This window comes from Nuphar pumila, chromosome 5 (assembly GCF_984573655.1).
Source record: "Nuphar pumila chromosome 5, dmNupPumi1.hap1.1, whole genome shotgun sequence".
Taxonomy (NCBI): Eukaryota; Viridiplantae; Streptophyta; class Magnoliopsida; order Nymphaeales; family Nymphaeaceae; genus Nuphar; species Nuphar pumila.
In genome coordinates, this window is record NC_143253.1 from 72132433 (window position 1) to 72159487 (window position 27055).

General features: G+C 39.2%; 1 pseudogene; it reads right to left on the reverse strand.

Annotated features, from left to right (window-relative positions):
* Nucleotides 1-5773: 5773 nt before the first annotated feature.
* Nucleotides 5774-6811, reverse strand: LOC149837757 (serine/threonine-protein kinase-like protein At3g51990 pseudogene; annotated as a pseudogene).
* Nucleotides 6812-27055: the final 20244 nt, after the last annotated feature.

A 27055-nucleotide genomic window follows, 5' to 3' on the forward strand; every position in this document is an offset into this window, starting at 1 on the left:
CTTTTTAATATTTTGAAAATGCCATGAGGCGTAGCCCTATGCATCTCTTGGAAAGGCGCCCCACCCTCATGATGATGCCCCATGCATCATCATGGGGCCTTGAGCTTCACACATGGTCTATCACAGGCCTCCATTTGACACCTCCTGCACTTCTTACAGAAGTGCCACCACCCGGCTGGTCTCCAGGGTCATCCAATGTCCAAAATGTAGGTCGACCATGGGTTGGGGACAACCCCCTAGTCGGACCCAAGCCCACCTACGAAGGGAATTTCGACAAAAATTCTAATATAATCTGAATTCTAAAAAAAATATTTTCTAAATTACTATTCTTTGTGGAAAACCATCTCCGGTATAACCCATACTCCTTTAAAAATACATTCTTTATTAATTTACATAAAATGACAGGGTTTTTACACCGTTTAAATTCATTGATTTGAGAGCCGATTGATCTTATACATTTCGAATTGAATTTAGGGTTTCGATGAATAATGCATTGTGAATTCGCATTTGTATCAATTTGTGTATATATATATAATGTGTGTGTGGACAAAAGCCTAATACGAATATATATATATATATATATATATATATATATATATATATATATATATATATATATATATATATATATATATATATATATATAATTATGTGTGCGAAAATCCTCGTAACCATACAAAATTATTTATTTCAGAACCTTTATCGTGAATTAAATTTTCTCAGAAAATTCACGGTTCTTACAACTTATCTGGTAAAAGAAAAAAGTTTTCAAGTTGAAGGGATGTCATGAGTCTAAGCTTGGTAGATTGTAAAATTTCAATACTAGCAATACCCACACAGATTTTTATAGTGGTTCGGTCTAACTTACATACGTTCAATATAAAACCTTTCTCTTAACACTTTTGAGAGAAGACTCCTGCCTTGTATATAAAGCTTTTCAAAAGTAATATTGTGTGGAGAATTCTTAAAATATAAGCTGTCTCATTTGCATACAGTGGGTATAAGGCTTTTCTTTTCAGTTTTTTTAAGGAGTCCTAAATGGATCTTTTCATCTGTGAGTCCATACCAACTTCTACTGAATTCAAAATGACCTGACTCTGGTTCCAAATCAGGTTCTATCTTCATATGGATGTGGTGATTTTTACTGATGATCCAGAAAAAATACACAATTTAAAGGTATTTTTTAATTATTTAATACATTTTTTCTGCATTAGCATTTTTCATTGTAATTTAAAAGTACACCTACGTTTTAAACATTTTAAAAGATGCACTTAAACTTTAAGTTAATCAGAAAAATTCTAGTACAGTTTTGTCACTAAATTTATAAAGAAATCTCAAATATGACCTTAAAACTTTATTAAGCACTCTTATTTTATTCTTATCCGAACGATAAACTGTCTCTTCTACCAGTTGAACCATTTTTGTGGTGGCATGGTGATGATGATGGTCCAATCATAAATACGTTTAAAAACCAACGGGGGCTCCGCTTGTCTGGTAGGAGCAGCTAACCCATATAAACTGGTAAGGGTCTACCTATCCCCAGCTTGCCTTTAAAAAAACAAATAAATAAATACATTTAAAAAACAACAAAATCAAACATTAAAGAAGAAAGATATCAAATCAAAATCCACCTAATTCATAATTTATAGGGCTTGCAAGCCAGGTTGGCATATAAGATTTTGTTTAGGGTGGGGACTTGGCCACTTGACAGGCGGTCAAGATTTCATTTTCATGGGCGCCACTTCCCTGGAATATTGTTGAAGCAAGGCGACTCCTTGTGGGTAAGCAAGGGCGTAGCTAAGGGGGGGGCAGGACTGAGCTGTAGCCCAGTCCTGCCTCCCCAAACAGTTAATTTTTTTTGTTTTTTTTTTTTAAAGACCAGTCCTAGCCCAGCCCTGACTGCAGCAAATAGTTTGATTTGTCCATATGAAATAGATTTTTATTAATAATTGTAGTCATTTTTTATTTTATCTCAAAAAAAAATTTTTGGGGCACTGCCCCTCGAACCCCCGACTGTCGCACAAATAAATTTTTTTTTGCTACACCCCTGTTTGCCCCCCCCCCGGCTCACATGAATCCTAGCTACGCCCCTGTGGGTAAGGGGGGGGGGGGGGGACGCCCCAGTTTTACACTGCTGGAGAAGTGACCGTAAATTGGCAGGGTTGACCAGCCAGGCCAGGTCTCTTATTTTGGGGGTGGCTTTCTCCGGTTCTTATAGGAAAAAAGAAAATGAACAATTTTAAGTTGAAGTGATATTGTTTCTACCTTTGAAACAGCGTTTTTTTTTTGGTAAAAATGAATCAGTATATTTAAGAAAAACATAGAAAAACCCTTTGAATGCCTGGTTAACAGGAAGGTTATCTAAAAAAAAATGGTTAGCAGCTACCACCATATAACATAATAAATAAATCCTCGTAAATACATTTGTACGGTTCATCTACCATTCGATTGCTAGATTCGTATTATAGCACAGAATCACCTTATATATATATATATATAAAAAAAAGAGAGAGAAAACTGAATTTATTAGGCCTTCTTTTCTCATTCAGACCAGTTAGGCTCCATAGTTTGTGGTATCTTATGATAGACCGTTAGATGTGTTTAGCATGCTAGATTTAGTGAGAATCTAATTATGGATCATGGTTTTTTTTTACAAAAAAATATGTTTTTCTGTACAGGTCAAATTTGGACAATCCAAAAACCTGTTCCCACTAAACAAAACGTATAGATCACATCTACTGTGTTAGATATAAGAAAAAAATCCTTAAAACTATGATATTTAAAAGAGCATAATCAGTCCTAACAAAAAAGGTGGCTTAAAAATAAATAAATAAATAAATAAATAAATAAATATATATATATATATATATATATATATATATATATATATATATATATATATATATATAATGAGAGAGAAATAAATTGCTCAGATCCAACATTACTAATCACATGTTTCAACGAGCTCTATCAATTGTTTATTTAATTTCTTCATTCCAATCCCATGTCAAGGAGACGACATCGTGATGCAATCTACCAAATACATAAAGCACAAGAAGACAAACAGTACAGAAAATTAAATAAACAACTCGTTGGACAGCACCAGCTGATATTTGTCAAGTGGAATTTCCACGAAATATGGCGAGAAGTAATTGTTATCCCTGCTTTCTCCATACGGTAGTCCCACTGCTTTAAAGCCTTACCATATCCAACTTTAGGTCCCGAACTGGGCCGAGTAACGTGGGACATGTGATGGGACTAAAGCATGTTAGGATACGTTTGGCATCACAGAAAAGCGATTCTACCATCTTTGGCATCACACAACTTTTTCTTTTTTTTCGGCAGAGAAAGATGAGGTTAGGCAGACCCCTTCCAGTTATACAACTATACCATTGTGATCAATGGGGCTCTGCTTGTCTGGTAGGAGCATCTAGTGCGCCTAACTGTGTGTTGGGAAGTTGCCAATTCAAAACCCAATGGTATAGTTGTATAATTGGCAGTAGGGGTGGCAATTGGGTCGGATCAGCGGGTTGGTGGGTCGGGTTAACGGGTTGGCAGGCCAGAATACCTCAACACAAACACGACCCGTTTATTAAACGGGTCAGATGTGGCAAACACGAACACGACCCATTTATTAAACGGGTAACCTGACACGACATGGTTAACCCGTTTAATAAACAGGTCGGGTCGACACGACACGACACGATTATACGACACGGCGACCCGTTTATTAAACGGGTCAACCCGATAACATAGACATGATAATCGATCTGAGTAACCCGAATAACACAATTAAAAACACAAAAAAATACATATATTTTTTTATGCAAATCTCAATATGGAATTGTACCACCAACATTAACATAAAACTTCAACATAAGACAACATCAACATAATTGTCTTACAAGTTACAAGCATACTACAAACATATCCACCAAGTTGTCTTACAATCATCAAGATAAACATAAATAATTAAACGGGCGCCCGCCTAACCCGTTTATTAAACGGGTCAAATGGGTTGGCGGGTTGGCATACCCCTAACATGAACATGACCCGTTTAATAAACGGATTAGGCGGGTCAACCCATTTACAACATGAACCCGTTTAAGCCAAACCCTAACCCAGCTAAGAAGTGGGTTGGCGGGTCGGGTCAGATTTTGCCACCCTTAACTGGCAGGGTCTGTCCAACCCTAGTTTGCCTTTTCAAAAAAAAAACTATACCATTGGGATTCGAACTTGTAACATCCAAACACATGGTCACATCCACTAACCGCTCCTACCGGACAAGCAGATCCCATCAGTGGTATCACACAACTTTGCTAAGGAAGAAACAGAGAACTCCAATGTTCATGAACTTGGATTTAATGGTCATTAGCTATGACCATAATTGCCAGAAACGAATGCCATACTACTGGTTAACATTGGTGCATTCAATCAGGTTTCAGTCATCTCCAAACTCATGCCTTTCATGGTGCTACTTTTGGGATCTTACTGTTACACGTTGTTTTGATCAAATCTGTCGTCTTAGGTGATCGACATGTTTGGTTCAATAAAAGCTATTCTTTGAATTTTCTAAATTGTTTTTTCTCAAAACCGATCTTTCAAACCATTGTTTTGAGTTTTCAAAAATCTTTTTTATGTAGATCTAATAGCTATAGACATTCCAGACATAAATTACATAAAGATACAAGCCCTAAATAAAAAAGAAGAATATTTGGTTCAATAAAAACTATTGTTGAATTTTCAAAATCTGTCCCCAAGATGTTCCAATGGTTATAAAAATATCAAAATTTTATAATTAAAAAATATATGATTTTTTTTTTATCAAAAAACATGATTCAAAGAACAATTCTTATCAAATCCATCATGGTGAATCCATCTACAGGCTCAGATTTCAACAATGCGATCCAAAGGTGGTATGAGGAAAGGGCATGAGTTGGAGGATGTTTGGAACCCATTTAGCGAGGGTTTAAAAAGTTTAAAGTCATGCTTTTATTTGGAACGCATAATGATACCACTTAACAAAAGAATTGACACAAGTCTCTACTAAATGTTACTAAATATTAACAGTTTATAAAAGAAATTTTCAAATAATTGGAAAGGGTTGATTAAACATTGTGTTTATATTTATGACTTGTTTCATACTATAATAGTCCACCATGCCCTAGGCTGTATAGACTATGGAGTACCAATGCTCCGATGTATAGAGTACCAATGCAACAAAGAGCACTATCAAGACGGAAAAGAAAACTTTTATTTTTGACAAAAGAAGCAAAGACAGAGATGGACAGGAACAAGTTTTAACACGCGCAATCATTAACCGTGGTGAGAAAATCAAAGCCCGCATGAAAGGTACATGGAAAGGAGAGTAAATGGCTATTAAAAGGCTCAAAATACTGCCCGACTGATATCGATGGTTGCATTTTCCAATTCAGGAGAATGAGACTGACCTTGGACACCATCAATTTTCAGATGCATCGAACAGTTTCATTTTTTAACACATAAAACTCATTGCATAGAATATGTGGTAAAAACTGCAGACTAAAACCATCAGAGGAAAGGGGAAAAGAAAAAGATTAGTATACTCGTTTATCTCTTTGGAAAAGGAGACACCTGCAAGCTAAAGCACCATTGCCCACATTCACTTTTTCACTCATAATAAGTATGTCCTTTTCACTATTACTCCCAACAACGGTCACGACCAGATAATGACGATCATGATGTTATCTAGCAAGAAAAAAAAAAGAAAAAACCAACTCACAAATTTTTTTAGTCACATCAGTTGCTCCTCATGATTCTTGCAGATTATCCTCCTAGTCTTACCTGTTTTGACCCTTCTCCTGCGGAAAGGAGCACCACCACCTTTCCACATCAAGCTATTTCTCACAAAGAATGACAAGAAAGGGAATCTCACATTGTTCAGAACGGTTTTTAGCTCCCCCACAACTTGCTTCATCGAAGGCCTCCCCTGTTCCTTCAAAGAAACGCACCTTGATGCGATATCCAGCATCGGTATGACGAACAAATTGATATCAGGGAGCCCAATCCTGGGATCACAAATCTCCACCTCTCGATCCTGCTCGATCAACGGCCGAGCCCACTCCACAATGAAGGCAGGCTCATGCTCCACATCTACAGCTCTTCTGCAACTCATCATCTCCAAAAGCAGGACACCATAGCTGAAAACATCATTTTTGGTGCTCAAATTTGATGGGGAAGTGTATAAAGGATCCAAATAACCAATGGTACCAGCAGGAGAGCTACCATCATGATCTTTCTCACTAGTCTTTCTAATTGCCAAGCCAAAATCACCAATTCTGGCCCTCCAATTCTCATCAAAAAGGATGTTGGTAGACTTTATATCTCTGTGAATAACACATGGCTTCATTTGATGCAAAAAATTGATGGCCTTTGCTATCTCAAGAGCAATCACTACTCTTCTGTACCATGTGAGTGGTGTTGGTGGGGAGTCTAGAATTGACCTGGAATGAAGGAGATCATGAAGGGTACCATTAGGCATAAATTCCATCACAATGAGCCTCTGATCATGTGGGGAGTCACAGGTCACTCCTAATAGATTGACAAAGTGAGGGCATGTTCTAGGGAGAGAAGAGAGGATCTGAAGCTCATTTTCCACCTTGGTAAGGTCTTCAAGGAGTTGTAGCCCTGTTGAGACCTTCTTCACTGCAACAACCTCTCCCCTTTTGAGGGTGGCCTTGTAAACACAACCATGGCTCCCTTTTCCTATCAAACTCTCCAAAGAGAAGCCTCCTGTGGCAGCCTCCAACTCTCTGTAACTATATTTCTGCATTTTTATTTTTCTTCTCCTGTTTTCTCTTCTTCTCCTTGATAAGAAAAAGAAATCCATCTACCACCTATCTGTTGTGTCACATCAGTGACCATGTCCATGTGAGAGCAACCAACCTTGCCCAACACAGAAAGAGAAAAGAGGTTCAAGCTTCAAGTGAAATCTTTCTACTTTTTGGAATGGAGAGACCATAGCACCATTCTTGGGGGAAAAAAGGCTTAAAAAGCAAGTGCATAGAATATGGATATGGAATATGATGACTATGCACGCCTGCAAAAGAGGACAGGGATTAAAAGGAGTAATAAGAGAGTGGAGAGTAAAGTTTTTTTTTCAAGGCAAGCTGGGTCAGGCAAACCCCTACCAGATATCTCTTAAGCCCATGTAGCAGAGGGATTCGAACCAGGGCCTTCCACAGGACCCTGCTTACCACATGGGACACCACCTCGGCGGTTGAAGGGAGGGGAGTAAAGTTTGACCCCAAGGAAACCAGGCAGAAAACTCTTAAAAAGAAAGAGATTCAAGCTGTATCATATTTCATTATGTGTGTTATTACATTCCATGCAGGGGTCGCCTGAAACCGTCCATCTTAAAGATGGCGGGCTCTCAATCAAAGAGGTTGATTTCCTTTTCAGGTCTCCCTGTAATAAACTAGGGTTGTAAATGGGTCGGATCTGGGTTGACCTGATACTGGATCTGGTTCTCAATCAGTGAGTCGGGATCGGGATCCTGATCCGATTTATAGCATGTGGTAGAATTCCATATCCAGATCTGATCTGACCTCCTCTGACACTGGATCTGCAGAAAGTGGGTCGGGTAAACTGTTTTTGGATGAAATAGATGAAACGGTTTGAATCAGACCCGGTTCTGACCCTATAACAATTTTTTTTTATTTGACTGGATTTGATTAATCTGTCATTATTTATTCTAAATTTGAGTCGTTCATAAGATGATCATTCCTTTATGAACCATATCTGATCGAATTATGTTTGATAGGGTTGGAACCGGTAAAGATCCGATCCACTTGCACCCCTACCAATGCATGTTGTTTAGGTGGAGAAGGGTTGCAGAAGAAGATTTGGAGACAGGTCCAGGGTCTAAATATAATACTACATTTATTTCTACACACAAAACGGGCTCTAGTGTAGGCAAGGTTGCATCTGCAAAGTCCCTGTTGATCACTCTGGTGAAGTCCGGGTCATTTAAACTAAAAAGGTCCCAGTTCTGGGCTTGGCCTGACATGTGCTTACATCTACAGTATCTTGTTTTGGAATCCTGTAACAAAGGCACGGACACGATTCGTGACTTTACACAAGTGCAAGTGCATGTTCATAATTTTTTTTGCAAAATATAGCACAAGAACATGGTTTCTTATGTACAAATGCCTCTAGATTTTCATGGTGCGGGTTGTTTTGATCCAATCCGACTTCACGGATAGATTTGTCATATTCAGAAAAGTGGGAACTGGCTTTTGGACAATGTTTTTTCGACTAAAAAACATGACTTTATGAACTGAGAAAGTATCGCATATTGGAGACCGTTGATTTTTGAAGCATTATAAAAACCTATCTATATGTCGTAATTGGACATTTTAAAATCTGGTTCCCACTAAGAAAACATGTAGATCACATCTGTAAGGCTAGTCTTACCAAAAACGATGAAAAAAAGGCCTTTGTACCTCATGTCACCATTACCAAATATTATCCCATTTATAGACGTAGTGGGATGGGGCTTAGGCCATTTGACAGGCAGCCTAGGTTCAAATCCAATGTGCGTTAACCCCCTGCATAAGCCGAAGCTTTGCGACTCCTTGGGTTCGAGGGGTAAGCCCTGTAAGTTTTATGCTGACAGGACAGCTAAGTATGACAGGACGAGCCAGCAGGGTGGCTAGGTCTCTGTGCCTCCGAGTAAAAATACTATATATATAACGCAGTTTACACATTCAACATATTAGCACAAATTAGGCTCTTTTAATGCCTAGAAGACATTTGTTACGTGATCATCTAAACTATCGTAAAAAAGTGCAATTAAAGGAGATATTTCATTCTCAATAAATTGATAATTTAATATCCTATTGCAGTTGTTATTTGAAGATATGGTCGACCTAACTGCTACCACTTCCTACTTGGATGAATTGTTCCCCCAACCAATCCACCAATACCAACACCTAGTTTAGATTTGAGAAGGTTGTGATGTAAGTGCTACCAAACTATTATTTTGACTCTTCTAGGCCCTAAAAGTCTAAAATGTTAAACTATCGACTTTCTGTTTTTAGAGTGAAACTATTGACTTTCTTGTTTCATTGTTACAAGCATTCTAGTGCAGCAGATATGAATGTCACTCAAACAGAAGTCAAATTTTGAAGTCCACGATTTGAAAATGAGGAACACACAAATGAAAATATTAAAAAAATTTCAAAGGGTATAGATAATCTAGAACTGAAAAATGTTTGCTACCCTCGTAGGTTCCAAACTCTCTAGTGAAAAACTTTCAGTTTTTATTTATTTATTTGTTCATGTGACCTTCCATATTCAGTTTGGTATGAACCAGCCTTTGGATATATGTTTTTCTGACATGTCGCTGGGATCTTCTGTTGAAAAATTAATGGCCTATAATATATCAAATTTGTAATTCTTAAAAATTTATAATTTTACATCGAACAAATACCAAAGCAGGTTATATGTTCCCCCCCGAACAGGGCCGATACTGAGATCTCATGTTCGGGGGTTCCAAATAGCGCCACGTATAAGATCCAGACCGACATGGATCCCGATGACTATCCGCATCATACTGCATCGTAATTTGGTGCCGCAACAAAGACTTAAGTACCCTTTACCGTCATTCGCTTCATCTTCCTCGAACGGACATAAATGCCCTCCTTCTAGAAAACTGAACCGTCGGTTCGTGAAAAGGACAAAACTGCCCTCCATCGTTATCGCGCCAAAACGGTCTGCAGAGTTTGCGTATGTAGCAAGTGTTATGTTGTAGGATTCAAATAGTTCAAAACAATCCATTCTCGCTCTAAGCACTCTACCGGAGACTCGTTGCTTTCATCTGGAGTCGTCGGAGCATCCTTTCCCTCTGTTTCAGAGCATATGTTTCCGTCTTATGCGTAACCGCAACATAATAACCACCTTCTGTTGCGTATTAGTTGTTACCACTACTTACTCTACAGTTGGAATATCCAAATTCTCATTGTTTCGGTGAGTTTCGTGTAAGGTTTTTTTCTTCAAAAAAAACCTCTGTGAAAGAGGGTGTGTTCCTTCTTTGTTGAGAGAACAAGACCTCTGAGGAAGAGGGTGTTGTACTATTTATCCGGTAACTCGGATGTTATAGTGAAAGGCTCAAGTGTTTTGCTTGGGGACTGGATGTAGGTCAGTGACTCGACCGAACCAGTATAAATCCTGTGTTTTATGTGTTGTGCCTTATTGCATTTAATTTTTTAAATTATCGATCTATTTCATATTTCACTATTCACCCCCTCTAGTGGAATTTCAAAAAGATCCGATCTCCTCCATCTTCCCCTGTGTGTGCTCTTTTAGGAATGCAAATGAAGGCTCTAGAAGGGTGAGGCCGTTGAGGATGAGTGGAGGAGGCGAGAGTAGGCGATGAAGGGTCGAGAAAAGGGGTTGAAGCTGTTGGTGATGGAGGGTCAAGGCGAATGGTCATGGTGATCAAGGGTTGAAGATGGGGAAGCCTTCAGAGGGTGGTTTTACGAAAGGGGTGAAAAGCGAAGAAGGGTCAATGGCTCCGATGAGCCAAAGAGGGGAATTGGGCGGTTGATGGATAGTGAAGAAGCTTCCCAAAGGCCGAGATGCAAGAGAAGGAGAGGGAGAGGGAGAGAGGCGCTATCCTCACCATCTCTCCTCTTGCGAAGGGTTCTCAACGAAAAAAAAAACCCTAAAAAGGATTTTCAATGGGCCCCCTTTACTTTCAAGATTTCATAAAAAAGGGGGCTCCTTTCGAGAGTTTTCTAAAAAAGTGACTTCATAAAAAATGATTTTCAACAAGGGGTTTTTAGAAAAAGGATATTTTCAAAAAGGAGGTTTTCAAAACTATTTTTTCTTTTCTATTTTTTTACTCTTTTGTTCTTTTCTTCATTTTCTATATGTTTTTGGTATTTTTGAAATAAAGCTATGAAAACTAAAAAAAAAAAGGATTTTAAAAATCATTTTATAATTTTTGAGAAGTATTTACAAAAAGAGGGGTTTTCTTGAAAATTTTTGTTTGATTTCTTCAGAAAATGGGTTGGGATTCAAAATTTTAGAAAATTTCTGAGTTTTTGACCTCAAATTGGGAAATATAGGGTAATGAATCCAAACGGATGCCGAATGGACTATTTGAGCTATTAAAGAACTATTTTTGGTATTTTTGTAATCTTAATTTGGAAATTGGACAACAATGTTTAGATTCAGATCTTTTACCCGGATCTGGATCTGAAACTGAGTCAGATGGATAAAAATGAACTTAGTTTTGATAAAATCTGAGAAATAACTGGTATTTAGATTTAAAACTAACACGATTGCTCAGAAAATGGGGTTAGGGGTCAAAAGGGAATAATCATAACATTTTGAAAAATTTGAGGTGTTCACAGATGCCCCTCTTTGCTACTAAGTCCGTTGAAAGTCGAGCTTAGTTGCAAAAAAACACTCTAAATTTTGAAAAATGCCCCAGACAGCGGATCTGAGTTGGGTGTGGAAGAATTACTTCGAAAACATGGCTTTTCAGGCTTAAGACCTTATCCTGAATGGTTTTGGGGGGACAAAATCCTCGAAAATGTTATGACTGAATAATAGAAATGAAGAAATCGTGATGGAACTTTGGGTAAAGATCCCAAAATGGTGAAAGATAAGAATTTTGATCAAGTCTTCTGGGTGAGACAAGATCAGCCTTTGGAATGACTCAGGTTTAGCCCTTAACCTGGATGAGACGAAGATAGATCAAGATAATTTGAATGTGGGAAAGGAATACAAGCGGACCTCGATGCGACATTTTTAAGAGAAATGCCTCATAAGATGAAACTCAAGTATGATCCTATCCTGGATGGATGTACAGAGCATGGATTCCTTTGTTAAGAAAAACCATGACGGGACTGAGAGGATTACTTCATCGAAAACGAGGTCAGGTTTAAACCAAACCTGAAAAGCAGATACCTCGTGGAACGAGGTTCAAACTTAACCCTTATCCTGAAAGGGACGACCATACAGAATCCTCGAACAAGGAAGCCGTGATGGGACAACGAAATGCATCGCCAAAGTGAGATTCAGGTTTAACCCTTGACCTGAGCGGGGGACGATACAGAATCCTCGGATGAAGAAACCATGATGGGACTAGAAAGGATATCTAGTTGAGACTCAGGTTTAACCCAAACCTGAAAGGGGAGATACCTCATGGAGCGAGGTTCAGGCTTAAACCTTAACCTGAAAGGGGCGACCATACGGAATCCTCGGATGAAGAAACCATGATGGAACCTTCGGAGTTTGGTCGAACAAATCCGAAAGGGGTCTGCGAGAAGAAAAAAACAAGGGATTCCCTAAAGCTTGGAAAATGGATGATCTGGGGCATCTCATTGCTGAGACTAAATGAGCTTTCTAAAAACAGACGACCTCTCGCAAAAGATTTGGGTGATATCTCGAGGAGTGAGGTAACAGGTTTAAACCTTAACCTGAATGGACACAGAATCCTTGAGAAGCGAGGAAACTGCGATGGAACCTCTAGACTTCGCACAACAAGTCCAAGAGGGGTTTGCAAAAGGATGAAAATGGGTGTCCCTAAAGCTTGAAAAGGGGGTGATCTTGGGCGCCTCATTGCTGAGACTGAAAATAGCTTTTGACAATAACAGACCTTCTGTGGAAAGTTTAGGTTTAACCCTTATCCTGAATGGGAACTGTCTATGGCAGGACAGTGGAGAACACAGAGAAGTGTGTGAATCTAAGACCGCTCAGATCAGACGAAAGGAAAGGACTTTTCAGTTCTAAGGAGGGATGACGTCAGGATACGTCAAAACGAACATCAAGTTCTTGCTTCATGTTGGGATAATGAGAAAATATTGCCAATAAGATGCCAAAAAATATAGTTGAAAAAATGATTGAAATGTGCTTATGTGTGAGAGAATATTACTTCTTTCTACCTAGAGTATTAACTCCAATTGAGATAACTCCGTAGAATAAAGAATCAAACTCAAATTTGTTGTTGTTGAGCTTCTTTAAGGAAGACATCAATTTCCTTGATATGAAAAGAGTAAACATTCTTAGCTTCATAAAAGCAATTGAGTGAAAAGATATTGATAAAAGAATTTCACATAGAGAAAGATGATTTATGGCAGTTTGATATCCTGGGGCTTTTCCCATGATGATCTTTTTGCACTCTTTTGAATCATGGAGCTCTCTTGGGCCTTTACATCATCCTTCATTTTGGAGATGTCCTGACTTTTCTCTCTTTTTCGGAGAAGGGTACGTCACAAATTCCTTCATCTTGGAGATGATCCAACAATCCTTCTTTTCTTTCTCAAGAATTAGGGTGATGATATAGGTTCATTGGTCAAATTTTTTGGGTGATAGCAGAAATCAAATATCTTTTAGGGTTTTGTCGGGAGGCTCATCGCAGTCGCCTTCATCTTGGCGGTGATCTGAACGTTCCCTGGAAGGATCCGTCACAAACTCTTTCATCTCGGAGATGATCTAAATCTTATTTGGCTCTGGAGATCTAGCTCGCATATTCGTCTTCATCTTGACGACAATTGACAGATCCCTTTTGCGGATATTTGATTGCAGGTCAACTGACTGAGGAGATATGGATTGGGTAGGTTCTTTTTACTGCCCAGAATATTTCCATTGTCTTACTGCCAAAAGAATGATTATTAAGAATGAGTCATAGTTATGATCAATATCAGTTCACTTATGGCTTCTCTACATCATTGAATTTTTCCTTTGCCGGTCATATCGAAGATTTTTCTTTATCCTCTAGGTTGACCAACAAAAAAAGCTTGAATTCAGTTCTTATTTCGCAGAAGTCTTGTCCTTTTGAAAATAATATTGAAGGTAGCTTGAGGTAATTCTTTATGCGATGAAAGCTTTGAGATCAACAATGATTTTTGATTGCAAATTGACAAAGTATTCTTGAAATCCTTGATGAAATGAAATTGCTTGATATCGATTGACACGTCCGTGACAAAATTCTCCTCTCTTTTTCCCCCAAAAGAGAGACTCAGGCTTATCCCTTGACCTGAATGGGAAGTTGGAAATACTCCTCTCTTCCTCAAAGAGGAGGCGTTTGCAAAATGGAACTTTCAAAGAGAAATTAAGTTTTCGTCAAAACTCCCTATCTCTAGGCTTCTCTTATGGAAAGGCGGCCGAAAAACAAAGTTGAGAAAGTATCACAGAGGAATGAGTCCATCACACTCTCCCTAGAAGAGGGTCCTCTGTGAAGGGGTTGGCCAAAGATGAGAAAAACGGTGTCCACAAAAAGAAACGAGCTTCCATCGAAGCTCTCCCTGGGAAGAAGGTTCTTTTGTGTAAAGTTGGTTGTTGTTTTGCAAACTGTTCGCGAAGAAAATGAGTCCCTTCAAACTCTCCCTGGAAGAGGGTTCTTGCGAACAAAAGATGGTGGCATGCAAAAGGAACAAGCTCCCACGAACTCTCCCAAAAGAGGGTCCTTCGCAACAGAAAAAGATTGATTTTTGATAAAATGATAACCCGAAGGTTGAAATCCAGAATTTAGAGCTTGAATTGTTGATAATGGGTTAGTACAAAGACTGAACCTGGAGGGCTAACTGATCAGTCAGCCAAACACTAGTACGAGCGCTAGATGTACCAGTATGAACACTGGATTTGAAGATGTACAAGTACGAACACTAGGTTTTTAAAACACACCAGTACGAGTACTGGGTTTCAAAAATGCCCCACTACGAGCGCTGGGTTTCAAAAATGCATACCAGTATGAGCACTGGGTTTTCAAAGCGCACACCAGTATGAGCACTGGGTTTCGAAAATGCACACCAGCACGAGCACTGGGTTTTGAAATGCACCAGTACGAGCACTGGTTTTTTAATGGACAATTTGAGGAAGAGACCGACATTCGAAGATATTTGAGAATTAAGCGAGACTGATTGTCGGTGCTTCAGGATTATCCCTTATCCTGAAGGGGAAGTTGAGGTTTGTCCCTTAACCTGAAAGGGAAAGGTAAAGAGAACTTTGGTCCAATACGAGCATTGGATCAACAAAGGGGAAATTTGAGTTGGAACTTGAAAAATCGCGAAAATGGAAGATAAAAGGGAAAAACCCGAGTCAGAACCCGATTTTTTTTTTTGAAATAAAAGGATGAATGAGAAAAATCGAGTTTGAGAACTCAAATTTTCACAGGAACGATCGGTTCCAACACGAGCGTTGAATCCGATAGAAAGTTCGAGTCGGAAACCGAGACTTCAAATGAAAATAAAACGGGAAAACCCGAGTCGGAACCCGAATCTTCAAAATAATGATAAGATGGAAAACCCGAGTTTTGAAAAACTCGAATCTTCAAAGAAACGATCGGTTTCAACACGAGCGTTGAATCCGATAGGAAGCTCGAGTCGGAACCTGAGACTTCAAACAAAAATAAAAGGGGAAAACCCGAGTCGGAACCCGGATCTTCAAAATAATAATAAGATGGAAAACCCGAGTTTTGAAAAACTCGAATCTTCAAAGAAACGATCGGTTTCAACACGAGCGTTGAATCCGATAGGAAGCTCGAGTCGGAACCTGAGACTTTAAACGATACAAAAAGGGAAAAACCTGAGTCGAAACCCGAATCTTTAAAATAATAATAAAAACGGAAATAAAAACAAAAACTTGAGTCAGAACTCAGATGAGAAGGAAATGATTCCTATCCAAGAGTCGGATTCTTGAAGGATTGTCAAAAGAGCATGAATAGATTCCAACGATTATGATGAAGATGAGAAAGTGATTCAAGATCCTCAACCCAAGATGGCCTAAGATTTGAATTTTATTTAGGATGGTTTTCAGGATTATCTCTGATCCTGAAGAGAATTTGACAAAATTAGAGAAGATTGATAGGGATCGACAGAGGATAAAGAATTGAGAAAAGAGAAGAATCAATGAAATTGACAATAAAAATTTAAAAAAGGATTGGTAGCAATAGGCAAAATTCTGAGAAAAATTGATGACAAAAGATTTCAGGACTATCCCTTATCCTGAAAGAGGAAGGACCTCGCGGGACGAGGCTCAGGTTTATCCCTCAACTTGAAAGGGGAAGAACGAAGGAGTACCTCATTGAAAAGAGGCATCAGGTTTATCCCTTAACCTGAAGGGGTTTGTGAAGATTTAATAAAATTTTAATGAAATTGATAAAAACTTGACAAAATTGATAAAATTGATAATAAGCTGATGAAAATTTGATTAAATTGAAAAATAAAATGAATGTAATTAATAAGAAAACTAGGATTAACTAAAGAATTAATGAGGTTTTTAGAAAAAGTTTGTTTGATCCTGCCTGTATACGATGGAGGAAGACAAGTATAAATCAAAATAAAATGCCCCAGTATCAGGGAGAAGAACGTGAGAATTCAATGGAAGATCATTGCTTTATTGAAAAAGACTTTTTAAAGAGTACAAAAGGCTAGGATGAACAATTCTAGTGTAAAATTTCTTTAAATGTAAAGCATTGATAGGATCTGGCAGTTCTACCCCATCTGCGTTGATCAGACGATAGGAATTGCGAGGCAGCGCTTCCTTAACCACATAAGGGCCTTTCCAATTAGGTGACCACTTGCTCTGTGGTCTATGCTTGAGATGAGCTGTCGATCTGTGCACCAGATCATTGGCTCAGAATCTTCTCTCAATAACTGATTTGGTGTAGTGTCGAGCTATCCTCTGACGATAGGCTTGAGCATGCTCTGCTGCCTTGAGCCATTTCTCATCTAACATATCAAGCTGTACCAACCTCTGCTGCTGATACTGATCAAGTGGGAGTTCAATGAGCAACGCAAACTTGAGTGCGGGCTTCTGAACGTGAAGAGGTAATACTACTTCTGTTCCATGAACAAGCTCCAAAGGCGTAGCGTTGGTTGGGGTCCGAATGGTGGTTCAGTACGCCCAGAGTGCATCATGCATCTTCTCGTGCCAGTCGCGACCTATTTCCACAGTTCTTTCTAGAATGCAGATCAAAATCTTGTTGGTGGCCTCTGCCTAACTGTTTCCTTGAGGATAATAAGAAGCTGAGAAGTGATGATGAATCCTGAACTTTGAACAGAAGGTTTTCATCCTCTTATTCTTGAAATGACTGTCATTGTCAGACACAATATTATGTGGAACGCCAAAGAGGCAAAGAAGGTTCTTGTGAATGAAAGAAACCACGTGCCGACCTTCCATTGTTCGCAGAGTTACAACTTCGACCCATTTGGTGAAGTATTTTGTAGCTTCGAGGAAATATCGGTGGCCATTAGAAGCTGAAGGAGTGATAGGGCCTACCACGTCGAAGGCCCACATCGAAAAGGGCCAAGGGGAAACTACGGACTGCAAATATGCGGCTGGCGCATGGATGGAAGGTGCGTTCATTTGGCATTTCACGCACTTCCTTACAAAGTGATGGCAATCCTGCTGCATGGTTTTCCAATAATACCCTGCTCAGATAATCTGCTTGACGAGTGTTTTGTAGCCGACGTGGCCACCACAAATTTCCTCGTGTGCCTCACGGATAACTTGCATGGCTTCACCCTTATCTAAGCATCTAGCGTACTCAGAACTGAACCCACAACGGTAAAGAGTATTGGCAAGGATGAAATATCGAGCTGACATGCGCTGAATCAGACATTGCTCCTTTTTTGGCATTTCCGATGAAAATTCACTAGTTTCGATAAAGTTTTTGATGTCTTGATAACAAGGCTTCTCTTTCTGAGTGGCTTGGTTTACTTGCTTAGTCAGAATGAAAGCAGGTTGATCAAGTCTGCCAATCTCAAAAGAACGACATGATTCACTGTCTTTGAACGACAAAATGGAGCCTAGACAGGCCAAGCCATAGGGTATATGATTGTATTCCCTCTTGACATGATTGAGTTGAAATTCTTCAAAGTTGTCTATGAGAGCTAAGGCAATCTTCTGATAGGGAATCAATTTTGAATCCTTGACTTGCCACTCAGCATTAACTTGGCCAACAACAAGTAAAGAATCGCCGAAGGCATGTACTCTCTTGACATTGAAGTCTTGCAGAATCTTGAGGCCTTGTATCAAAGCTTCGTACTCGGCCATGTTGTGAGTACATTGAAAGCTGAGCTTAAGGGAATAAGGGATCATCTCCTTTTCGGGAGTGATCAATAAGATCCCAATCCCTATACCAGACATGTTTCTTGCTTCATCAAAGAAAAGGGTCCAAACTGGGGACTCCTGAACATTGCAAATTCGATCGTCGGGAAAATCATCCTCTGCCTTGATCTCTTCTGTCAACGGGAAATCTTCCAATTGATCTGCGATATACTGACCCTTGACTGACTTCTGAGATACATACTCCAAGTCGTACTGCATTAGGATGACTTGCCATTTTGCAATTCGTCCAGTAAGAAAAGGCTGCTCAAGGATATACTTGAGAGGATTGAGCCTTAACAGAATTTTGATTTCTGAGGCCAACAGATAATGTCTCAGCTTCTGACACATCCATACTAAGGCTAGACATGTCTTTTCCATCTGAGAGTATCTTTTCTCTTAGTCGATGAAAGTCTTGCTTATGTAGTAGATGTCGTGCTCTATCCGGCTACCTTCCTCATATTGCGCAAGAAATCTGCCACAAGCATCCTGGTTGACAGAAATATATAAGAGAAGTGGCTTTCCAAGTTCTGGTGGCTTCAAAATCGGTGGATTGAGGAGATACTGCTTGATGCGCTCGAATGAGAGCTGACATTCTGGTCCCCACTCAAATTTCACTTCTTTTTTCAACAAGTGATTAAAGGGCTCGCATCTCATGGCCAAATTGGAGATGAAGCACCGAATAGACTGAATTCGCCCCTGAAGGCTTCACAATTCTTTAAGATTGGTGGGATGCGGCATATCAATGATTGCCTTTGCCTTGGCAGGATCCACCTCTATGCCTTTCTTGCTGATTATATAGCTTAGCAATTTGTCTGACTCTACTCTGAAGACACATTTCTGCGGGTTGAATCTCAACTTGTAGAGAATAAGCCTTTCAAAGACTTGGCTGAGAGCATCAAGATGATCTTCTCCTTCTTTAGATTTGACCAGGATGTCATCCACATAGGCATCCATGTTATTGTGCATCTGGTCATGGAAAATAACGGCCATCGCTCTCTGATAGGTTGCCCCAGCATTCTTGAGCCCAAATGGCATGACTGTATAGCAAAAAGTACCCCAAAGCGTAGTAAAAGAAGTTTTAGACTGGTCACGAGAGACCAGTTTAATCTGATTATAGCTTGAGTATCCATCCATAAAGGAAAACATGGCATCGCCCACTGTGGTATCGATCAGAAGATCGATGTTGGGGAGTAGATAATCATCTTTTGGGGTGGCCTTATTGAGATCTTTGAAATCAATGCAGATCCGAACTTTGCCATTTTTTTTGGGAACTGCTACGACGTTCGCCAACCAGTCTGGATAGTCAATAGTCCAGATGAATCCTGCCTTTAGCAATTCCTCAAGTCCTTCTTTAACTTATGGTGCCACGTGGGGATCCATTTTCCTCAGTTTCTGCTTGATTGGCTTGCAGTCTGTCTTCAGCACGAGACGATGCTCGACTAACTTGGGATCTAAGCCTGGCATATCCCCATAAATCCAAGCAAAGATTTCTTGATGCTGTTTAAGGAAATGGATGAGCCACTCCTTCCCATATGAACTTAGGCTGGAACCAATTTTGAGGATCTTCGGATCATTTTCTGAACCAAAATTAACCTCCTATGTCAGATCCTGAACCAACAATGATGGTTTATCCTGCTTCTGAATACTGGCAAACTCTGGCAACTCTTGAATCACTGAGTCAAAATCTTCTAATTCTTCGATCTGCCTTATCACTTTACTGACTTTTGCCACTACCTTTGCCTTGCAGATTCTGGCCGGTTTGGATTTATTTTGAGAAAAGTTGGGATTGATAACGAGCCTTTTGAGTGATTTAGGAGCCATAATCCTGGCAGTTCTGAAAAACGCAAAAAAGGTCTTTGAGAAAAAGGTAAGATGTTTGAACATAGCCTTTCGTATGAAAACAAAGAATGATGACATAGAAAAGATATAAGCAAAGAATCATGTACGCCAAAATGAGAAGAGGAAACCAAAATTGATTGAACAAAATTTGATATTTACAGACGATTGTTTAATGAAGAAAGGAAAACTGGGGTGGACTTGCCCCTACAAGATGACATAAAGAAAGGAAGCAGAAAACACTGGCATTGTCTTCTTTACTGAGCTCCCTTGACAAAGGTAGTGCGCTTGCCGGATGACTGACCTGAAAACCCAAGCATGTGCCCTCAACATGCCAAGCAGGAACAATTGGCTCTATCATGCCGTCCTCATCTTTACCAAGGCCCCTGAAGGGCTGGTAGCCATGCTTCATCAGAAGATCAAACCTTTTCTTGGTTTTTGCGAATTGAGGGAATAGAGGATGATCTTTGAATGAAGTGCAATCGAGGCACCCACCCAGCTTGAAGAAGCGAGGTCCCTGCCACTGGACCATTGTTGCAACATTTTCTGTCGGCTGGACTTCCTTCAACTTCAACATGTCCAGACTTTCACTCAAATTGATTTCATTGACTTCCCGGATGCTCGGGATGTCGGCAGTGAAAGTAGGATGAGGAATCATTGGCTGCGAGAGTCTTTCCTCTGAATCTTTTCCCAAGACTGTGGTAATCATGCCTCCCTTCGACCATTTGATGCATTGGTGAAAAGTTGAAGGAACGACATTGGTATTATGAATCCAAGTGTGTCCTAGCAAAAGGTTGTACATGGGTGGCACATTGACCACATGGAACAACACAGTGTGCACTGAGTAATCGATGAAAATTTCAAGGAAGACTTTCCCCTTGGCATTCTGCCCATGGTTATCAAAACCGTAGATCGTTATCGGATCTGGGGTATATTCTTCTTCTTTTAGGCCTAAAGCTCTGGCTGTCATCTCCGGACAGATGTTGAGGCTGCTGCCTCCGTCTACAAGCACATGAGGGACTATCATGCCCCTGGTTTGCACCACTATGTATAAGGCATTATTATGGAATGAATAAGGTTTTGGCAAATCCTCATCTGAAAATGTAATTGGTGCATTCGTCATTGCTTGATTGACGATCTGAGCCATATCCTGCGAAGTTGTGCTTGGTTTGACCTTGATTTTCTGCAACAGATCTTCCAGAACCTGCTGATGCTCCGGGGAAGCATGGGTTAAATCCAGGATAGAGATGTTTGACAATGCCGTAATCGGTTTCTGAATTGATTCTGATGTCTCACCTTTCTTTGAAGCTGCTTTGATGAAGCGCTTCAGAATCCTAGGAGTTTGCTTGGCGACCTCTACTGTCACCTTTCTGGTTCATTTACTGACTTCTTGTTGCTAAAAAACGAAGTGATATCAACCCTCTTGGTGGAAGACTGTGCCTGACGTAGGACTAGGACTAGGACCTGATGTTGATCCTGGATGTCCTGGCTAGAGCATGGCTGAATGTTGTTCTTGAAAAAGACTGTCTGCTCTAAAATCACTGAAACTGAATGCTTGGGGAAAGGCTTGGACAAGATTTTGGGTTATTCTTCATCCTCATCCCCGATCAACAAATTCTTGTCGATGCAGTCCTGAATGATGTTCTTGAGGACAAAACAATACTCCCTGTCATGTCCGACAGTCCGGTGAAATTTGCAGAACTTGTCTGTCCATTTGCCCATAGCAACAGGAGGCTCCGCGACCTTAGGCAGTTTGACCATCCCTTTGGACAACATGTATTCCAGGATGTCTTCGTGGGACTGCTCTAGAGCTGAAAATTCCCGATCATAGCTCCATCCCTCATGCTTTGGCTTCTCTTGCTGTTTCGCTTCTGGTGGCGGTGCTGACTGGATGGGTTGTGGCCTAACAAACTTCCCTTTCTGGGTGGCAGAGTTTGTTCTTTCGGCTCTGGAGTGTCTGGCATTCTTGCTACGATTTTTCTTGTTCTTCTTATTACGACAATGAAGTCGTATATGATACTTCAAGTACAAGGTTTTGATGATGAACAAGTGAATCAACTGCATTTCAGCTAAGGCAATGAAGAAAGATGACAAGCATTGAAGAATTAGATGAAGAATCTTTGAAGACTAGTGTGCAAATGTAAAATTCATTAAAAGTCTTAGATTCTTGTAAGAGCCTTACTTAGAGTGCATATTTTGGTTGCATTGCACTTAAAAAGTCTTTAGAAAAACTTTTCTAAAAGAACCCTTCATTAAAATCTTTTTAAAAAACTCTTCATTTAATTTTTCGTGTTTATTAGTCGACCAATAGATTCACCAGTCAACTAATCCTTTCGTGCCAAATTTTCTAAACAAAATGTCATTTTTGTCAAATTAGTCGACCGAAGGTTTTATCAGTCGACCGGACAGAATGTCTGTTTTCTGGAAATTTAGCAGCAGTCGACTAATGATTTTATCAATCGACCAGACAGAACATGTATTTTCAGAAAAATTTAGCAGTAGTCGACTGAAAGGTTTTCCAGTCTACTGGTGATATTATCAGTCGACTAACTTTTTCTCTAGTCGACTAAGTTTCAAAACTTCAGATTTTCAAACGGCTTGATAAACAGATCAGTCGACCGACGATAACTGTCAGTCTACTAATAGCTAATTATCAGTCGACTGACTACTATTCCAGTCGACTAATTTTGCCATTTTTCCTGAAACTTTTAAAAGGCGTGTCTTTTCATTTTTTAAACATTTTGATCATTCAAAATGGACTGTTTTGACACCTTTTCATACCCTCAACGTATGAAATCTTTCAACTATAAATATGAGTGCATTTTATACTCAAAAGCATAGCAATCCAATCGATTTACATTGAATTACTCTTTGCTTTTCACTCATATTCATTTTCTCACTCACTTGATATTTTTCACTTCAGTTTTTCACTCAAATTCTTTTGAGAGATAGTGAATTCGTGAGTTGAGTATTTCAACAACCTCAAAAGCCAAGTGCATCTCATTTGCATTAATAAGAAGGGCTCATAGGTTGTTTTGTAAGTTGTTACTTATTTTAATTTTCTGTAAAAGGAAGGACTCATTGGTTTAAAGGAGTTCTTTGCTTTCAGTAGGTGTGTTACTGAAAGTGGGACCGGATTTGGTCTGTATGATCTTGTAGTTACACAAGGTTGATAGTGGAAATCTCAAGTTGGTTTTGCTTGGGGACTGGATGTAGGTCAGGAAAGACCGAACCATGATAAATTCTTGTGTTCCTTTGTGTGATTGCTTTGCGAATTGCAAAATCCATCAAAATTTCGCAGACGATATTTAAAAGCACTATTCACCCCCCCTCTAGTGCTCGTTGCCTCGATCCTACTGCACTTTCACTTCTTGCTGCCAGAACTACTGCTATGGTCAGAGAAATCCGTAGAATAAGCAACGCGTGCTTTCTTCTTCTGCTCAGGATTCCCTCGGACGAAAGGGTAACCCTCATATAGGCCATTGTCTAGTCCTGTCTCGAGCCATTCAGCTCTCTCAATCAGCTTGACGAAGGACTTTGCGGGAGATGTAGAGATTAGATTCCTCAAGGGTTGAGAAAAGTTGTTCAAAATGATTTACAGGGTGTGCTCCTCTGGGATGGGAACCTTCATCTTGTTACAGGTGCTCCTTCACCTGTGGATGAATTTGCCAGCTCTCTCATTTTCATTCTCCTTGAGATTGTATAGATGGTTGAGAGTTGGTGAGGTCTCAATGTTGAACATGAAGCGCTCAATAAAAAGGTTTACGACTTTATCGAACTCTCATAGTTTGATAGGGTTGATGTGGTCTGCATACCACCTGGCCGTTGTTCCCTCTAAGCTGCGAGGAAAGCAGATGAATAATGCCCTGTTGTCTTTACTAAAACGGCCACACTCAGCATAGAATGTGGCCAAATGAGCCTTAGGATTTCCCGTTCTGTCAAACTTGAGGAACTTCCTAGAGAGATTCTTCAGATTATCATCCCCATCTAGGCCGTTATAGAAATCTTCACCAGAGTAGGTCTGCTTGCCCTTGCTTTTGTCCTGGATGTCCTTAATTGCCTGAGTCATTTCTCTCATTTGCTCATGCATCGGATTCTCAACTGGGATAGGTTTGTTCACAGATTCAGGCTCTGCAGTGATCTTCACGAACTGCTGTGGAGGATTCTGATGCTAGACAAACTGCTCTTCATCTTCTCTTCCTTAGCTGATTCTGATTCCTCAGAAGTGGTGTCAGGTTGGACCTTCTTTCTGACAATCCTGACAGGCTTTTTCACAGCTTTCTTCTTTGGTTTGCTCTTTAGAACAACCTTCTTCTGACCGGCCTCAACTTGCTCTGACAACATTCTGGCCATCATTTTCTGAAACAGACTGTACATAGCAGGATCGATATCATTGCCTTTGCTCTGACCTTGCCCTCTGACTGACTTGATGGAGTCCATTGCTTCAATTTTGCTGTCATTGTGCTGAGATGTTGTCTCTTTCCCAACTCTTGTCTGAACCATCTTGACAATGCCAATGATTCTGCAAAATAAGGGAATGGTTAGAGCGTAGAAGAACTTTTGAAAACATGACCTTTTGAGAAAATACAAGAACGGAGGAATTGATAGACAATTAAACAGGTTATCCCATCACAAGGGATCGGGTCACCACAAAGCTTGTGATAATTGTGTTACAATTTTTGTAAAAACGGAAAATGTGCCTTGTTACCTAGGCGAGGTCATCCATCATGATAAGAGATAATTGAAGAAGAATAGAAGGAAAAAGTCTCATTACTAGGGATAAGGTCGTCACGAGAATCGTGACCACATAAAATAAAAGAATAAAATTTTTGGCCAAAAAGAGCTTTTTAACAGAACAAAAAGTTGCATTTTATTGATGACAAATTCAAGTACAAAGAGAAGGTGGGCAGACAGTCTGCCACCATTCTCAATATTCAGAGGATACATTAGGTCCAAGAAATACAGACAAAGGAATGAAGGAATCCCAAGTACACTTGGTTACATGGTATGCATCAGACCACTGATTCAACTGCAGATTGAATTCTGGCATGTGGCTCGTCGAGAAGCGAGTGTTGACACGAACCTGCCGTTGCGAGAACTGTCTGAGACACTGTGATCGTCGCAAAATTTTTCTGTCTTCCCTTCCTTGCAGAAGAGAGAGGAAAATTGCTTTCGCGATTCAAACTTGACCGGATTTTGGAAATTGTTTTGAAATACTCGCCTCCGTTTTTGAAAATTGCGGAAAAATCCATGGGATGGGGCTCGACCTGTCGATACAAGGTTCGACCGTTCCTACCGCCTTTAACAGGGGTAATCGAACCAAGGACCAAAATTGTGCTTGACTTAGTAAAATTATCGAAATTGTATTCTATCCTAAATGCACAGAGAATTCAGGCATGTGCTACGCAATTTTGTAAAATGCAAGTTGAAAAATATGATGTATGCTTAAAAAATATTTGGAGTTGAAAATTTTTCAGGAAAAGATGGAAATAAATCTCTCAGGAATCTCAGACGAAGAAGATTTGAAATCTCGAGAAAGTTTATAAGGATTTAGAAAACCATGAAGAAATGAGAATCTCAGGAAAATCTCAAGAAAGTTTATAAAAATTTGGAAAATCATGAAGAAATGAGAATCTCTGGAAAATCTTGAAAAAGTTTATAAAGATTAGGAAAATCATGAAGAAATGAGAATCTCGGAAAAATGGAAGGAATTCTTTAGAAAAGATGAACATTTGAAAAGGAAAACACTTGCCAGGAAAACTCGAACTTTGAGAATTTTCTTAGGAAAATGATGGAAAATTTGTAGGAAAACTCTTTGGAGAAGGAAATTCAAAACTTAGAAAATTGAAATCCTGAGAATCTTGTCTTTGAAATGTCTGAAAATCAACTTTGATTCTTGAAAAAGATGAAAATTCCTTTTGAAAATGGATCTTAAGAAAATAACTTTTTAGGGAAAATCATGGGAAAACTTTGATTTGGGAAATCCAACTCCGAATATCATCATAGTTTATTGAGGAATCAATTTCCATGAAGTGAAAATTACTTGAGAAAATCATGAGAAAAACAGATGATGCAGATGATTTGAATGAATGAATGCACTTTGAAAAGATTTCTGAAAAAATTGTTGGAAAAATGTGTATTAAGCCAAAGTAAAACCTTCACATATTCTGACTGTGGCCATGAATATGTTCAGAGTTTATTTGAGTTAATTCACAATATTTTGAAAAATTGGAAATATGATGTGCATTTTTAAAATAGCCTAAGAGTGTAGGCTCAATGGGACTGGTAGAAAGAAGATGGATCTAGGTCTCGTCCATATTCCGACTAGGGCCATAAATATGGACTCCACCGAGTTCATCAACTCTCTAAGAGTTGGTGCACGTGCCATTCGTGTTCATCCATGGTGAATTTTGAAAATTGAGATGTATGAATCATAGAATCAGGATATTGCAAGAATCAAACTACATGAGATGCATCCTAATCTAAGCAGTAAAAGTAAATATTATTCCATGTTTGATTATTACATCTCTGACATAAATCAAAATAAAAAAATAAAATAAAAAAAAATACAGTGTAAAAGAATCAGCATCCTCCAGATTCTCCTGCAAAATGAGAATTAGTACAAGGAAACCAAGGAAATGGGTACATATATATATTATATACAACGAAGAGATGTATATCAAAAATTGCTAAAATTGGTGCTAAATGATATGTAACAATGGAGAGGTATTTATATGAGAAATTAGATACATGGATGCTCAAATATGGAAATAAGTGCACATGAAGGGATATATATATATATATATACATATATACATATACATATAGGTAGATATACATAGATATACATATATATATATAGATATATATATACCTATAATGAGAAAATATACATATTAATGGAAATTTCATATAATGGGTAAAATAAGAAAATACAGGTATATACAGTTTCTGTCGGTGATTTTACACAGCCGTATTTCCCAAATTACAACATATTTTTCAGTAAAATCGAGTATGGAGCTTCTCTATATATCAATAATGAAGCGTGCGAAAGATGGCATAGAGATCATGAACGGATATGGATATATTCGTTCATGAAGGTGGCTGTTTATCAAGA